This window comes from Gracilinanus agilis, chromosome 3 (genome assembly GCF_016433145.1).
Source record: "Gracilinanus agilis isolate LMUSP501 chromosome 3, AgileGrace, whole genome shotgun sequence".
Taxonomy (NCBI): domain Eukaryota; kingdom Metazoa; phylum Chordata; class Mammalia; order Didelphimorphia; family Didelphidae; genus Gracilinanus; species Gracilinanus agilis.
In genome coordinates this window covers 265803464-265820352 of record NC_058132.1, presented here as the reverse complement: position 1 = coordinate 265820352, position 16889 = coordinate 265803464, and the positions used below count along the sequence as shown (strand labels likewise).

Genomic DNA, 16889 nt, shown 5'->3' with positions numbered 1-16889 from the left:
TAAAGTCTTCCCTTCTAGAGGCCATAGAACTTTCCAGCTAATTCAGAGTAAACATAATACCACCAGCCATGTACCCTCTAGTTACCCTGCCTCCCCAGCTCTTTTCAGTTTCCATTCGTGTATTATCTTCACCCATTTTGTAAACTTGGAAGCTTCTTGAGGACAGTTGCCATCTTTTTTTCTTTGAATCCCCAGTGTTTATCACCGTGCCTCGCTCATGGTAGAAGCTTTACTGACTATTGACTATGCTCCTCTGTCCATTCACTATAACACTACTATTGTACTCCTCTGGAAGCAATGCCAACTACCTGCCTATGTATGTATGAAATACGACCTGACCTGAACTGGGTCTAGGAATAGGCAAGGTAGGCATATAGATATTTCATATACAATAATAGGGGTGAAAGGAAGAAAACACAGGAAATTTATTTTGATAAATACACATTTAAAAAATATGTATATTGCTACCTTTTATTTCTACACCTTCATTTTCAATATATCCCTTCCCCTCCCCTACCCAGGGAGCCACTTCTTATAACAAAGAATAATTTTTTTTTATATTAAGGGGAAGAAAAGCAGTTCAACAAACTAACACATTAATGGAGCCTGATTATATAGGCAATGTTATAATCCAAAGTTCCCCACATTTGCAAAGAAAAGAGGAAGATAACTTACATATTTCTAATGCTGGAAAGTTCTACCCCCTGTAGTCTATCAGTGTTTTTTTTATATATATATAATGTCATGTCAAAGGCTAAAGCAATGGACCATACGCTCTGGCAGGTCTTTCCAAGCTAGAAAGACTTTGAACATGGGTCCTTCATCAAAATATACGTTGTCTAAGGATCCCCCTGGGTATCTTGGTGACGCTATGTATAAAATGCTGGGTTGAGAGTCAGGAAGATTCATTTTTTCGAAGTTTGAATTTGGCCTCATATACTTACTAGCTGTGGGCTCCTGGGCAAGTCATTCAATTCTGTTTGCCTCAGATTCCTCATCTGTAAAATGAGCTGGAGGAGGAAATGGCAAATCCCTATAGTACTTCTGCCAAAAAAACTGCAACTGAGGTCATTAAGAGTCAGACAGGACTGAACAAAAAGGATCCTCCTTCTGTGTTTCAAGAGGCTTATTGCCAGTAAATGAATCAACAGGTGATGAATATGTTTTTATCATACCAAGTCATAAAAGACAGTGTGGTGTAGTGGAAGAAGTGATCTTAGAGCCAGGAAGATTTGGGTTCAAATACCACTTCTGACAAATACTGGCTATGAGACCCTGTGTAACCTCTCATGTTCTTGGTAGCTCCCTGAGGCTACAAATTACAGGTAAGGTGCTGAACTACAATGCAAGATGAATTTCCTCACAAAGGAGTTCCCTTAAATTCAGAGGTTATTCACCTGGAGTCCATGGACTCCTAAGGATAGCTAGCTTTCAATGGCTTCATAAACTTGGAAGGGCAAAAAACTTTTATCTTTATTTTCACTAACTTCAATCTGAAATTTCCTTCAATTATTTAAAAAACATTATTCTGAGAAAGGGCCCATAGGCTTTAGCAGATTGTCACAGGGTCACAGGATACAGAAAAAGTAAAGGATAAGTTGTCTAGAGCTTGATAGAATCTTTCTGCAAGAAATCCCAGGCTGAAGAACTTGGGAGGGTCCAGCCCTTCTACCCCATTAAAACCTTTTCTCCAAAGAGTATTGTCCATGGCAGCTGCCACATCCTTTTTTTCCTTTTCCCTTAGCCAGGTCTAAGCCTGTCTCTGTCTCTCTGCTAGTATTCAAAATGTAGTAGGAGTGGGTGAAAGTGCTCTATCCAGACATCAATGGGACTGGAGTCACTAAAAGTTTTGCCCAAATTCTGAGCACAGATTAGTGACTTAACTGAACACCTAATGGAGACTATTAGGAGAGAATTATTTTATCAGCTGGTCCAAGGCTGGTTTATGCAGATTTGTGAAGAGAAAGGGAAAGGGGGTGGGGGTGGGGTGAAACAGAACAGATAGATGTGCTGCTCTTATAATTGGATCTTTGACCTAGGGATATTTCTAAAATTGATGAATGTGGTTTTGGAAAATCACAAATGATTCTAGAATTTCTCTGGAAGGTTACCCTGAAGAGATTCCTATTTGGCCTTGTCTTAGGCCTAGGTCCAGGAGATGATACAGCCCTGATTTCTATTTACTATGGAGCTACTCAATTCAGTATTCCTGTTCCTTATTGCCAAAATATATAAGAATAATCGAGTGATCAGCCTTTGTTTGAGGATATGGAAATTTGTTTCTAGAATGCTGATAAGCAGAATTTCTCTGAGCTGTAATGGGTAAGACTTGTCTCTTAAGGAAAAAGAAGGCTTCTGGGATCCAATGGTGATGAAGTACACAAAAGACAGAGAATGTCCTATGGTTAGTTAATCCAGGGCTCAACTTGGACTGGACCTTTTCTGACCATCTAGGCTGCTAATCCTTGAGTGACACAATGGTGACATGAGCCAGTGAAGGCTTTGGCCTGTGAGGAAGTGTTTTCCCTGTCTTCCTTCTCTTTTTTGACAAGTTCCCATAATCAGCACATAATGCAAATTGAATAAAAATAAAAGTTCCCATTTCCCCAAACAACCTATTAGGTTAAAAATTGAAAATTATGAAATTGTTAGGGAACATACTTTGGGAACTTGGTAGAGTTATTTTTAAATGACTTGTATGTGCAGCTTTGATTTACCATGATTGAAGTTTGGATTTTGAGTTTGGAAAAAAAAACCCAAAGCTTTCTGGATTTCCAGGATCTGGGGAAAAGAAATTCATCTTTAACATATTGTTACTCAGGTGGTTATAGCTGCTATGTAAATGTGGGCTTTGCAAACGAATATTCTTTAACAGAAAGATCACGTGTCAACTCTGCAAACAACTCCAGAATCAAATTTCCTAAAAGGATCAATTCCTGTCAGAGGATGTTTTCTGCAGATGAAGTCTGTTGACTAAGATGTTAATGTTAATGTTTAATATCAATTTCTATTGTACTAATTTTCTCTGTTTATATCTGGTGCTCCAGTTTCTGCCCCAGTCCTGCTTTCTATATTTCTGCCTTAGAGACTGACGCTCCCCCCTTGAGACTTGTTGGCCAGTCATGGGAAACAGTGGCTGGTCCGACCCTTCAGGTCTCCCAGCCTTCAGGAATGAGGCATTTGCTGCCGACAGGCCCCTGTGCCCACAGCCCGTCCCTCCTCCTCTCAGGGATTCTGTGCCCCTTATCAGCTATGAAGAAGCTACAGAAGACAGAAACCATCGCCCTTGTTCCCTTAGATATCTAGAGGAAGGGGAGGACGACATAGGACGGACGTTGTACCCCCATAGTGTATAAGTTTTTTAGGCAAACTATAAACTGGAAAATTTCTTTGCTTCCACGATATACCCTTTCCTGACACCGAGTCAAAGGTTTGACTCCGCTACTAGTAGAGGGGGAATTGATGTTGGTTAAAGTTCATTTATATGCTTGTTTATCAGCAGGGTCAACTGCAGCATGGCTGGCACTATACAGCCTGGGGACAGGAGACCCTCTGCCCATGGTACCAGATAAGCCTCAGGTCATGCAGCAGAGAATGGGCACTTCAGGACTTCCCTCACACAGCCGCAGCTTTGCCCCCGCCTCTCCCCTTGGTCCTGTGCTCACAATCACCCGCTCACTCCCCCACCTCATCCCGCCCCTGCCCTCTGCCCTCAGCACAGGCCTCAAGAATGCCAAAACGCCAGCAAGAAGCCTAGCCGATGTAGGTTGGTCGGTGGCCCAGGTATCTCTGGCTATACTTCACCGGAAGAAATCAGTGGCAAAGAAATTGCCACCCTCACCTGTGGGGCCACACAGAGACATCGTTGCTGGGCCCAAACTGACTGTTCCTACCCCCCGCAGTCCCTGTTCCTGGGCACCTGAACGAATTCACAGAGAAACTCTGACCAGGGAGAGCGATCCCTTCTCAATAGGCTCTCCAGCTTCCCCTCTCCCCCCAGACAACATCTGACTGCTGCCTCTGAACTCTCAACCTCCTTATTACATTGGTTTTGGGACCCGGGGATCTGTGAGTGCTTCCCACCTTCCTGACACTCTGGGTATTGACTTCATCCCAGTCCCTGAGGCCAAAACCCAATTAAAAAGGGACAGGAGCCAATCTTCACCCTTGGGGACTTGCAGGGTAATGGCACCTGTTTGTGACTTCTGAGGCAAACCTCAGCCTTCTGTTTCTTGCCCCCCCCCCCACTGTTTTAGTATTATTATAGCCTCTCACGCTGATCCCCCAGAGGCCTGGAGTTGGAAAGTCCCTCCAGATACCTGGTTTGCACTTTGCCTTTTCCCAAGGACAGGGAAAACACGCTGACAAACACCTCCCTGCTCTTGTTCAGTCATAGAGCACCCATTCTTATCCAGATCTTGGCAGGGCTGGGGGTGGGAAGTAGTGCAGCCCTAGGCCCTACTGCCCCGGCTCAAGGCATTCAACATTTCCAGCGTTCATAGCAAATTGATCTAGACCTGGGTGAGTTAGAAACCTCTGTTAATTCTTAGAAAATTCATTGTCCTCCCTGGCTGAGATGGCACTTCCAAATAGAAGGGGGCTGGACCTCCTGCAAGGCATTGGGAGAAGCCTGCTGTTTCTATGCCAACCATTCTGGGGTGATACAGGATGCAGTCTCACTACCCTCCCATGATCACCAAAACTGAGACAAGGGTTTGACTCACACACAAGAAAAGGAGGGATTGAAGTGAGGTAAACTAAGTCATTGACCAGAAAACCTGTTTTTCCCTGGGGAAAGTAGAAATCAGAAATGAGCTTTCCTGTGAAGGTCAGTCAGCTCAGAACCAAAACAACACACTCAGGATCCATGAGAAAGTAACTCCCTTACTCAAGGAGCCAGGATAAGAGATACTATGGAAAGCCCCACTACTAACCAAAAGAGCTCCCAGACGATAAGGGTTTGCTTGCTTCATCAAGGTTATGTCTCATTAATGAACATTGTTTGCTTTGTATCTTGCACCGTATAAAAACTGCATTGTAACTTCAGTTCGGTGCAGCTTTCACTAGGAAACTGCCCTGGCCAGTAAATACAGTTATAATTAAATATTAGTTCCATTAATTTGAACTTCTGGTGTTTGGACTCTCTTTATGAAGTGCCCCACTTCAGTGAAGTCACAGTAAAATGTTCCATGTTGATCAAAGGCAGAAGAGATAGTTTATAAAACAAGAATATTTTTTCATTGACAGGTGGAGATATAATTGTCTGCAAAGTATAATGGAAAATGTCCTGGACTTTAAACCAAGATTTGTGTTCCACTTTCTGTCTTTCCATTTTCTATAGGACAGTGAACAAGTCACATAACCTTTCTGAGTCTCTTCATCTGTAAAATGTGGACAGTAATATTTGCCTCATAAGGTTGTTGTAAGGAATAAAACTTTCTGGAACTGCAAACTAAGGAGTATCAATCACTGGAGAATTCCTGAACAAACAATGGGAAATGAATGAAATAGAATGCTGTTGTGCCATAAGAAAATACTATGGTGCTTTCAGAGAACCTTAGATCAGATACTTGTAGGAATTGATGCAGAGTGAAGCTAGCAGAACTATCAGAACAATTTATATCAGAGGTGGGGAGGAAAGTAAATGGTTTTAATAAACGTATCGTTCTGAATGTAAGAATGTGCCTGAAGAAATCTAAAATATCTGGTAAGTAGTAACAGTCATTCAGAATTAAAATGTACTCTCCCAGGTTCTGTTTGGGCAAAAGTAATTTCCTTTCTCTCCTTTCTTCTTTTCAAGGTTCCATGATATTCTAAGGTTCACTTAATATGTACCACTTCTTAAACTGTCTCCTGACTGACCTAGAATTATGTTTACTTTTCACCACAAATAATTCTGAACGTTGTTTTATCTATCATTCATTTGGTACTTCCTCAATAATGAAGTAACTCTTTCACTCCTATTTTCAGTGTAGCAGAGCAAAGACACTTTTTGGGAGAAGGGGCAAAAGAGGGAGGTGCTAAGATCAGTAGAGTGCAAAGATGAGACAATTATGTAATGTTTTAAAATTCACAAGGAACTTTCTCATGAAAAACTTCTACAACTTTTTATCCTTATTTTATATATGAGTAAACTGAGGCTCTGGAGGTTGGCTCAAAGTCACACAGCTAATAGGTACTAGAAAAGGGATTCAAACCTGTCTCTTCTGGTTAAATATATAATGCTCTTATGAATATATCATGATTTTAAAAAATATATAAATGGTTGTTTACTTGTTTTATTTTGAAAGGCCCATCTTTCCTAGGAAAGCACCATATTTCAGGGTTGGTGAAACTGGCAGAATTCCTTCAAGGAGGGGAACCTATTTGTCCAGGGAAGCTATATAACCACCCCCAGAAGACCACTTTCTCTCCATTGGAGTACTCCGTAGGGCTTGTATTTTATATTCATTATTTATTTATTTATTTATTCATTTATTCATTTATTCATCTATTTATTTACTTACTTGCTTGCTTATTTATTTATTTATTTATTCGTTATTAAGCACCTTTATGGCTTATCAATAATTTCTTTCTCTAAAAAGTGGGAAACATAAATGAAATTATCTTGAAGGTTCCTTCCTTTGCTTAATCCTGCTAAATTTTCATGTATAGTATGACTTCAGGCTTTAAAAATGACTAGGGTACTCATCTACTACCTTCAAAGATAAAAACAAAGCAGAATAATAACATCTCATAAATTCTTGTTCTTTTTTGGTCACTAAAACACTTATTTTTGAGAAATGCCTGAATAAATGACAGTATATGAATTCAATGGGTTATTATTGCATTGTAAGAGATGAGAATGAAAGATTCATAGAAATATGGGTTTGTATGAAGAAATGCAGAGTGAAGTGAGAAAAAAACCAGAATGTATATAATGGCTACAATACTACAGAGCAGTGGTTCCCAAACTTTTTTGGCCTACTGCCCCCTTTCCAGAAAAAAATATTACTTAGCCCCCTGGAAATTAATTTTTTTAAAAATTTTAATAGCAATTAATAGGAAAGATAAATGCACCTGTGGCCATCACGGCCCTCCTAGATCATTGCAGCACCCACCAGGAGGCAGTAGCGCCCACTTTGGGAATCACTGCTATAGAGTAAACAGTTTTGAAAAACTTATGAATCCTGATGAAAAAAATGACCAATCAGAATTCCAGAAGACGGATAATAAAAAAAATGCTTCCAACAGTTCTTAGGAAGGATTTGGTGGTCAAAGTACAGTCCTCAGACCTCTGGGGATCTTGAAAACTTTTTCAGGAATTCTTTAAGGTCAAATTATTTCCATAACAATATTAAGACTTTTATTTGTCTATTAAAGTACTTCTTCCTTTTCTGACTACATACCTGTATGAGGCCAGATTTTCTTCATCTGCTTTGAAATAACGTATCTAAATAAACTGAGTCATGAAGCAGATATGAGAGTATCTGTCTTCTACCAAGTCAGGCATTATAGAGATTTGCGAAAAGATTTAAATAATTGCTGCTCTCACAAAAATTGATGGTCTTCAAAAATATAATTATTCTTCATAGGTATATTTTTATATTAATATAATGCTATTTATAATGAATTAGTAAATATTTAATATTAGTTTATTTATTATTACAATGATGTGTGTATAATGATATAATAATATTAATAGGAGTTTTACTTTCTAAAACAATAAATATCACCAGATATGCCTTGTATAACCAAAGGCTCTTTGAGGTCTTCAATAATTTTTAAGAGTTTAAAGAAATTCTGAAACAAAAAAAGTCTGAGAACCACTGGACTAGTGCTAAAAAAATGTAACGCATTTTCAGATGACCAATTTGTGAATTTTTTGCATGACATGTTTATTTAATAAAAAAAGAGGTATGGAGGTAGTAGGGAAGAATTAGGGACAGTGGAAGTAGTGATAGTCATACCAACCATAAAAAGAAAAGAACATCAGTGAGTCATTAAAAGTAACAGAGGAGAGCCAAAAGAAGTTTGGAAGGGGAAATAGTCAAACAGGGCAATATTGGTTCTATCATGATACATCTGAAATCTATAAAGAACCCAAGCTGTACAAAGTGGAGTCACACAATCTTCTTTTCTGTGCTTCCTGTACAGGAAATGTTTGTGGTTATTGATGTTTTTCAAATTTAAAATATTATAAAAAGGAAAAATTTAACTCGAAATAGTTTTAGTGATATATAGTGATATAGCTAGAAATTTGATGTATGCTTCAGTTGTGTCCAACTCTTCATGACCCCATTTGGGGTTTTCTTGGCAGAGATACTAGCAAGGTTTACCACTTCCTTCTCCAGTTCATTTCATAAATGAGGAAACTAAGGCAAATAGGAATAAGTGACTAGTGCAGGTTCACACAGCTTGTCTGAGGCTGGATTTGAAGGCAGATCTTCCTGGCTCTAGGCTTGACAATCTTTCCACTGTGCCACTTAGCTGCCCAATGAAGGTGTAGGATAAGTACAAATGGTAGGCTGTTGAAATCTGGGGTGGAAACCTTAAATTTTTTGAAACTTCCAGAGTCTTTGTTGGAAAACAAAAGTTACAGAAAAACAATTTCTATAGTCACTCGTATTCCATTCCTAAGGAGAAGATACTCTACCTAGTTCCTGTTACTTGATTTGAAATGCTGATGTGGCCACATTTGTGGTAGGTATTATCTGGAACACTTCAGGACCCAGATGCTTTAAAACTTCAGGGGTAAAAGAGACTTAAAAAGCAATCCTGTTCTAGTCCTTTCATTTTACAGATGTTGAAACACAGACCCAGGGACAGAAATTTGCCTAAAGTCACACAGTTTATAAAGAGATATAACCCAGGACATCTGATTCTAAAACCAGTGCTCTTTCTATAACAAGAAACATTTCCAAATTTCTTTTAGTGGGATGATTAACTAGAACAGTAAAGGTAGCCATCGCCATGGCATTTAAAAAAAACAACCAAAGTTGAAAACTGTAAATGTAATACTGTAAGATGTTAACAAGCTTAGCCAAAGAAGATAGTGTTCTGGTTAAATCCCATTTTGTTCATGGAATGACCTCCAGGAATTGATGCAGAGTGAAAGGAGCAGATACAGGAGAACATTGTACACTGAGACTGATACACTGTGGCACAATCGAACATAACGGACTTCTCTACTAGCAGCAATGCAAGAATACAGAGCAAGGCTGAGGGACTTATGAGAAAGAAAACCAACCACATTCAGAGGAAGAACTGTGGGAGGAGAAACACAGAAGAAAAACAACTGCTTGAACACATGGGCTGATGGGGATATTATTGAGGACGAAGACACTAAATAATAACTCTAGTCTAACTATCAATAATATGGAATTAGGTCTTGATCAATGATACATGTAAAACTCAGTGGAATTGTGCGTCGGCTAAGGGGGGCTAAGAGGACTTGAGGGAGAGGGAAAGAACATGAAACATGTAAATATGGGAAAATATTCAAAATTAAAATTAAAAAAACACAAAATAAACTGCATTTTGTTCAAAAGGAAGTTGTCATGTCTGTAGCCTCAAGTTCACCTTTTGAAAAATCCTCAAAATTAATCAGAGGAAAGGAATTTCAGCATTTATTTGTAACAATAAACATGCCACCTTAAGAAAGGAATTCTATTCCATCACAAAAGGTAAAAAAACAACAGTCCCTTTCCCCCATCTAGTTATAATAGACTCTGGTTTGAACACCATTAATCTCCATAAATTCACTGAGGAGACACTATAATTATCTTCAAAAAGACTGCAAGGAGATCCAATACATGTATCAACAGTCCTATTGTATTATGCGTGCCCATCTGTGTTAACTGTAACAAGAGAAGATGTGAAAATAAACTAGCATTCCTTGATATTTGTAGCTGTCAAATTTCAAAAGCAATAAAAATCAAACGTGGAAGGAATCAAGATTGATTATATACGTCAACGACATCAGTTCTGCTTGAACACTGATTAACTGATTAATGCAGTGCTGCCAGAATTACTAAAGCTCTTTCCAGGAAAATGTTATTATACTTCCCTTCATAATTACAAGTTCTAGAGTAGAAAAGAGATTGATTGACTAAAAGTAATTGAGTAGAAAGAGCATGGGATTTAGAGGCAGAGGAACCACATTCAAATCCCTGCCCCACCGGCATGACTTTGGACTTTGGGTAACTCGCTTTATGTTTCCTGTCCTTCTTTTGTCTTTAAAATGAAGAGACTAAACTGGATGACATCTAAGATCTCTTCTACCTTTAAGTCTAGGATGCTATAAACTAATGGTCACTTATGAAAAATGCTCTTAAGTTTAGATTTGTCTCTACTGTTGCCACAAGTGGTGGATGCAGAATTGCTAAATGAAATATAAGACAACTGTTAACTTAGAAAAAACGCGGGACTATTAAATAGTCATAAAACCACTCTTTAATTAAGGGAAAGGGGGATGAGGGCTACTTGGCCTCTTATGCAGAGCTGCGCCTTGTGCAGAGCCTAAAGGAACACTGCTTCGCTCTGCTCCCTGATCCCCCTGGGAGTGACACCGCGCTAGATGACCACTCTAGGGACGAAGGAAATTGGGGAACTTATATACCTTTTGGGAAGATCTAGGGGCCAGGAGAGATGATTGACATTATACTGACAGGATACAATCAAGCTAGAGAAAGGGATCATAGCTAGAGGCTAGGGTGTAAGGGAAAGGGGCTACTTACCCAAAGGATACTAAAAGATAGTTCCTGTCCAGGTGTGCCTTCCTGGGACAGGGTCTCTGATACAATGGGCAAGACTACCTAGGACAAAAGGGTATTTAGCATTTACCCTGGGGTCCATTATTCAGTCTGCAACTGCTAGCCTGAGATTCCCTTCAGGGTGGATTCCCACGGGAACAGGGAACAAGCACAAGCTTTGGGGGTCTCCAACCTACAAACTATTTCTAAACTTGGGGTTCATCATATCTCACTAAGCTACAAGTTTGGGAACTCTAGATTCCATGTCGACACAACCAAAAATTAATTTGACCTTGATCTGAAATCTTCATTTTTACAAAAGAGGAGGAAGTGGGAAGAAAGCATCATTCTTTATTAAATGAACTTTAGTTCAGTCCCTTTGTACTGCTATCAAGTGAGACCCTGGCCAAGTCACTTAACATTGTTTGCCTCAGTTTCTGTAAAATGAGCTCAAGAAGGAAATGGCAAACCATTCTAGTCTCTTTGTCAAGAAAACCCCAAATGGAGTTACGAAAAAAACAACTGAAATGACTGCACAACAAGTGGCAACTGAACAATTCCTGGAAATTTGGCTCTTTAAAGCTGACCTGGTAAATGGGTATTTGTCACCTCAGCCCTACTCTATTACAGAAGTGGATAAGTAGTCTCATTAATTAAGTTCTGTCTCCATAACCTATCTAATCTTGTCTATCTCTTCCCACAAGTCAACCACAAGGGATATCTCACTCTGCCCTCCCTCCCCAATCCCTTTACCCCTGCCAACATGCTTTGGATCTTCCTTGAATTCACTTGATATTTCATAGCTACCAATGAAGTATGCAGGCTGTCTATCTAATGTTTACCTCTTGATTGCAACACAAGCTCAAAATTGAGTAGAGATGGATGTCCTTTCTAGAGCAAATGTCTTGCTCCACTTTATTATCAAATACAGAATGAGTTTTTAAAACAGGCCCCCTCCAATACCTCAAAAAAAGGGTGCTGTTTGCAATGGACATGAAATTGAAGTGGATTGTGTAATAAGTAGTAAGGAACCTGCCACAGGATATCTTGGAGTGCTATGAAATAACTATTTTTCATTGACTTTCCTAGGAAGAAAAATGACAGCAATAATGGCGTAGTAATTCTTTCTTATTCTTCTTGCTTAAAAGCTTGGGCTAGGTCTGTACATGGACAAGAGAAATAATAAGGAACTCATTAGAAGGTACGTCCTTCTTGCAATTATTCCTTTTGGCCTGATTCTGCTCAGTCAATTGATAAATATGAAGTACCTACCATGTACCAGGTACTATGCTAAAACATTAGAGATTTAGAAAGAGGCAGAAGACAGTCCGTACCCTGAAGGAGAATATAATCATATAGAGGAAGACAACATATAAACAAATGTATACAAAGTAAGCTATATATAGGATAAATGTGAAATAATTAAGAGAAGGAAAGCCCTGGAATTAAGACAGAAACCTACAGAAAAAATGCTTGAGGAAAAGATAAGAAAAATCTGTAAATTTAGGGAAGGCTTAAACAACACTGAAATCTCCATGCTAAGGGGGTGGTTGGGGGGGAGGGGACCGAGGAAAAATCCTTAACATCCATCTCTTTTTCCCCTTTCTTATGTAGGACTTATAAAAATTTAAATATTTATGTTCTAAAAACAGTAATAACAATACTTCACATTTATATTCAAATTCTGTCAAAAGTATTTTCCAGATGAGAAAGCTGAGGCTCAGAGAGAATAAGTCCTTTGCCCAAGCTTTGCACTGTCTGTTCCCTACTCTGAAAATATAAAATCTATCTTAGGAAAAGGATAAAAATAAAATTAAAGTTAAGAATGATTTATCCATATTCTTGACAAAATTTGTCATGAAGTGATCCATGAACTTTTTTCTTTCATGATTAATTTAAATTGACTTGAAAGGAAAGGGGAATAAGCATTTATATCATGCTACCATAGGCCAGGCTCTGTGCTAAGTACTTTTACAAATATCTCACTTTTGATCACCACAACTACTTTGAGAGACAAGTGTTATTATTATCCATATTTTATAGTTGAGGAAACTGAGGCAGACAATAGTTAAGTGACTTGCCAAAACAGACACATCTAGTAGTCTCCCTGACTCCAAAACCAGTTCTCCAATCCACTATCTCTAATTTAAGTACTATTGCCTATTGTCCTTGTTTGATCTTTTCAGCTGGGTTCAACTTTTTGAGACACTATTTGGGGTTTTCTAGGCAGAAATACATACAGAAGTGTTTTCCTTTTCTAGTTCATTTTATAGATGAGGAAACTGAGAAGCTGAAAAATAACTAAAGGTTGATAAATTCAGAGTGATAAAAGATTTAATATCAACACAACTTCATGTAGAACCAGAATTCATTATTATTATCCCCTTGGTGGTGCCTTTTTTTCCCATTTTTTTCATTTAGAATATTTTTCCATGGTTGCATGATTCTCCCTTCCCCCCGGGTCTTTCCTCCCCTTCTCCTGAATCCGACAAGCAGTTCCATTGTATTTTACATGTGTCATTGTTCAAAACCTATTTCCGTTATTCATATCTGCAGTAGAGTGATCCTTTAACATTGAAACCCCAATCATATATCCATCACATTACATGATCAATCACATATTTTTCTAATGCATTTCCATTTCCACTGTTCTTTCTATGGATGTGGAAAGCATTCTTTCTCCCAAGTTCCTCTGTATTGTCCTGGGTCATTGCATTACTGCTTTTACAAAATGTATTATATTTGATTGTGCCAGATATCAGTCTCTGTGTACCATGTTCTTCTGGTTCTGCTCCTTTTGCTTTGCATCAATTTCTGGAGGTTGTTCCAGTTCACATGGAATTCCTCTAATTCTTTATTCCTTTCAGCACAATAATATTCCATCACTATCAGATATCACAATTTGTTCAGCCATTCCCCAATCGATGGACAGGTGGTGCCTATCTTTACAAATTCATACAAGTCTTTCTTACTTTTAAAAGATGCCCTCTAAACGTTGCCATCCTCCCAAGCTATTGTCCTATATCTCACTTTATTTTCCCAGGTGATTGCCTAGGAGAAAAAAAAAAAAACAGAAGCAGACTGCAATAATTTTTCTCATTATCTGTCCTATAACTCTCTTATCAACTTTGAGATCTGGCTTCTGACCTTATTACTCAACTGATTCTCTTTTCTTCAAAGTTACCAGGGGTATTTTAATTGCCAAATCTGAGCGTATTTTCACAATCCACTTCCTTTTAGACATCTTGGAAACGTGATGCTATTAATTACCCTCTCCTCACCTTTGTCTTTCTTCATCTCTCTGAGTTTTCTTAATACTGCTTTTTATTCTCTGAACCAATCTGATTATTTTCTCTACTGATGACCCAAATCTATAAATGCAACACGAATCTCTCTTCTGGCCATTAGTCCCACATCATGAACTGTTTCTTTGACATTTTGAATTGGCCATCCCATAGGCATTTCAAATTCAAAATGAGTTTGAGGTAGTAGAGTGTGACATATAATGCACTGAACTTGGAATCAGGAGGACCTGGGTTCAATTTCCATCTCAGGCACTTGCTATGTCATCCTAGGCAAGTAACAACCTTTATGCTCTTTAGTTTTCTCGATACATAGTGAAGAGGTTAGACTTGATGCCCTCAAAGATCCCCTCCAGCTCTACCCCTATGATCTTACAATCTTATATTCAAAACTCACAGAAATCCAGTCGTTTTCCAGATATCCCTATTTCAGCACCATTCATGTTATTGATATTGACCTCAGTGACATCCTTGACACCACACTCTACCTTGTGTCCCATATCCATTGTCAACAAATCTGTTTCTCCCTCTGTAGCTAGAAATAGATATATCTGTAGGTAATTATATATAACTATTCCTTTCTCTCCATTCATAAGGCTACCATCCCAGATTCTTATCACTAAGAGATGATAAATTCAGTTCATTATCACCTCTTGCCAGCACTTTTGTAATTGTCTTCTAATTTGTCTCTCATCCTCAAGGCTTTTCCTTCTGTAATCCATCACAGCTGACAAAGTGATTCTCCTAAATTCATCTTCTCCTTGCTTAACATTTAAAGCCTTTCCCCAACCTGGTCCCATGCTACTTTTCCATCCTTGTTACACATTATTCCCTTTACACACACTTTGGTCCAGCCACGCTCGTCTTTCTTACCATTGCTTATTGGCCCAAATTAGATCAGAAATGAAAAAAAGCATTTTCAACAACTGTAGCAGTGGGAAAAGAAACTATCAGAAACTATCTTTATTTGGCGACAAAACTTTAGTTGAAATAGTAAATATTTGTCAAAACATAAACTAGTCAGATTGACATAAGAAGAAAAAGATTACTTAAATAACCTCACATTACCCTCTCATTCACAAAACTCCATAATAATTCCATGGCACAGGCTGTCCCCCATGACTGTAAGGCACTCCCTCAATCTCTTCTGCCATTTAGAATTTCTAGCTTCTTTCAAGACTCCATACACCACCTTCCATAGCAAGTCTATCCACATACTCCCAGCTATCACTACCTTCTTCAAATTATCTTGTATCCATTTTGTTTCCCCTCAAGAGATTTTTTGATGTCCTCAAAGGTAAGGATTGTTGACTTTTTATTTTTTTTTCTCCATTCACCCCTCCTGGCACAATGCCTGACACATAGTAGGAGTTAATAAATGCACATTGAATGATTGCACTGAATATTGTTCCAGCTGCAGATCCCCAGAGTGCCTCACATATATTCCCTAATATGCAATGATTTTAATGAACTGAATCCTTAGGGGGCAGCCTTTAGAGCCCACCCATTGGCCAGACTTTGTAAGAAAATGTGGTCCACATCCTGGACCTAATCCTACTCTGACTGCTGGTTCAAAATTCAGCCTAGGGAAAATTTCAAAATCCGTCATTTGTTTCACTGTTTATCAGTTGCTGCCTACTCATATTCACCATAGATTTCACCACTGCCCTCTGGGTGATATTCATTTTTCATTCTTCAGAGACTGTAGTGTTGCTAGACTCATAGTCATTGGTAGAATATTGTTATTGTTATATTAAAAGGAGGTACTACTATCTATTGGAAGTATATGTAGATGGAGTACAGAGAGAGGATAGGATGGCACCTCTCCTTTATAACAGTTGCCCAGGCAGGATCCTGTAGGTCAATGTATGTTATCCCTCAGGACCTACCTGGGGTTAATTGATATTAATTATTGGGCTCTTCAGCTGAGGTAATGTTGGTAATCTGACTGTGTGACTCCCTTCCCAAATAAGCTTTGGAAACCAATTCAGGAAGGTACTTTAAAACTTTGGTTGTATTTGGCACAGAAGGATAATGGTATGGGATAGAGGTATTGGAAGACCCTACTCTAAATTGATAATAATGAATCTCTAACTGCAGGCAAATGAAGGAATTAAGATGATTAGCTTTTCTCTGGTACAGCCTGGCCAGGGCTACACCAGAGCAGGCAAACTGCTATATAGTTTCAGCTTCTTCTTCAGTAGATGTTAAGCCTAATCAGTTGAGACATCCACCCTTTTATCCACCCTCTTCTTCTTCTCCTGCCCACTTCCCGGATCCCTCCCAGGCCCTGGGAAGACCTAGATGACCAAGATGATGGACTTCCTAATATCCAGGAGCAGTAGAAACAGAGATGGTGGTCTGATCCAGGTTGATGAAGGTACAGGAAACACAGGAGGAGCTTGCAGGGTTGAGTTTGCAAGTCTCTATTTCCCAAAAGACCAGGATCCACTGATCTCCAGCCTCAGGGACAGGTAAAGACCCCAAGAACCTCTCCCAGGGTTCTCAACTGCCCTCTCCTAAGTCCGCACGCCTCTCTGGGAACATTCCGACATCCAACCGATTCACCTGTCAATCACCAAGTGAACTTCAAGCTCCCAGAGATTCAATATAACATTATTCAAAAGATGGGCTTTTGTTTCATCGAGAAATTTGAGGCTATTAAAATAATTTTGCACTTTCCCAGAAGCAATCCTATTCCTCTTTAGTTCTGGACTCAAATCATTGTATGTGATTATTTGTAATGTCCATCATGTATATTTACATATATCCATATGCATCTATATATCTACATGTATTAGGATATATCGATATATTTCTATATCCATATGTACATAGAGACATGTACATATGC

General features: G+C 38.8%; 1 protein-coding gene across 1 annotated transcript in view; it reads right to left on the bottom strand.

The window, feature by feature from the left end:
- The window catches only part of PLA2R1 (phospholipase A2 receptor 1), a 177301-nt gene that overhangs the window by 132413 nt on the left and 27999 nt on the right, over positions 1–16889 (bottom strand). The gene's annotated exons all lie outside the window — the stretch shown is intronic.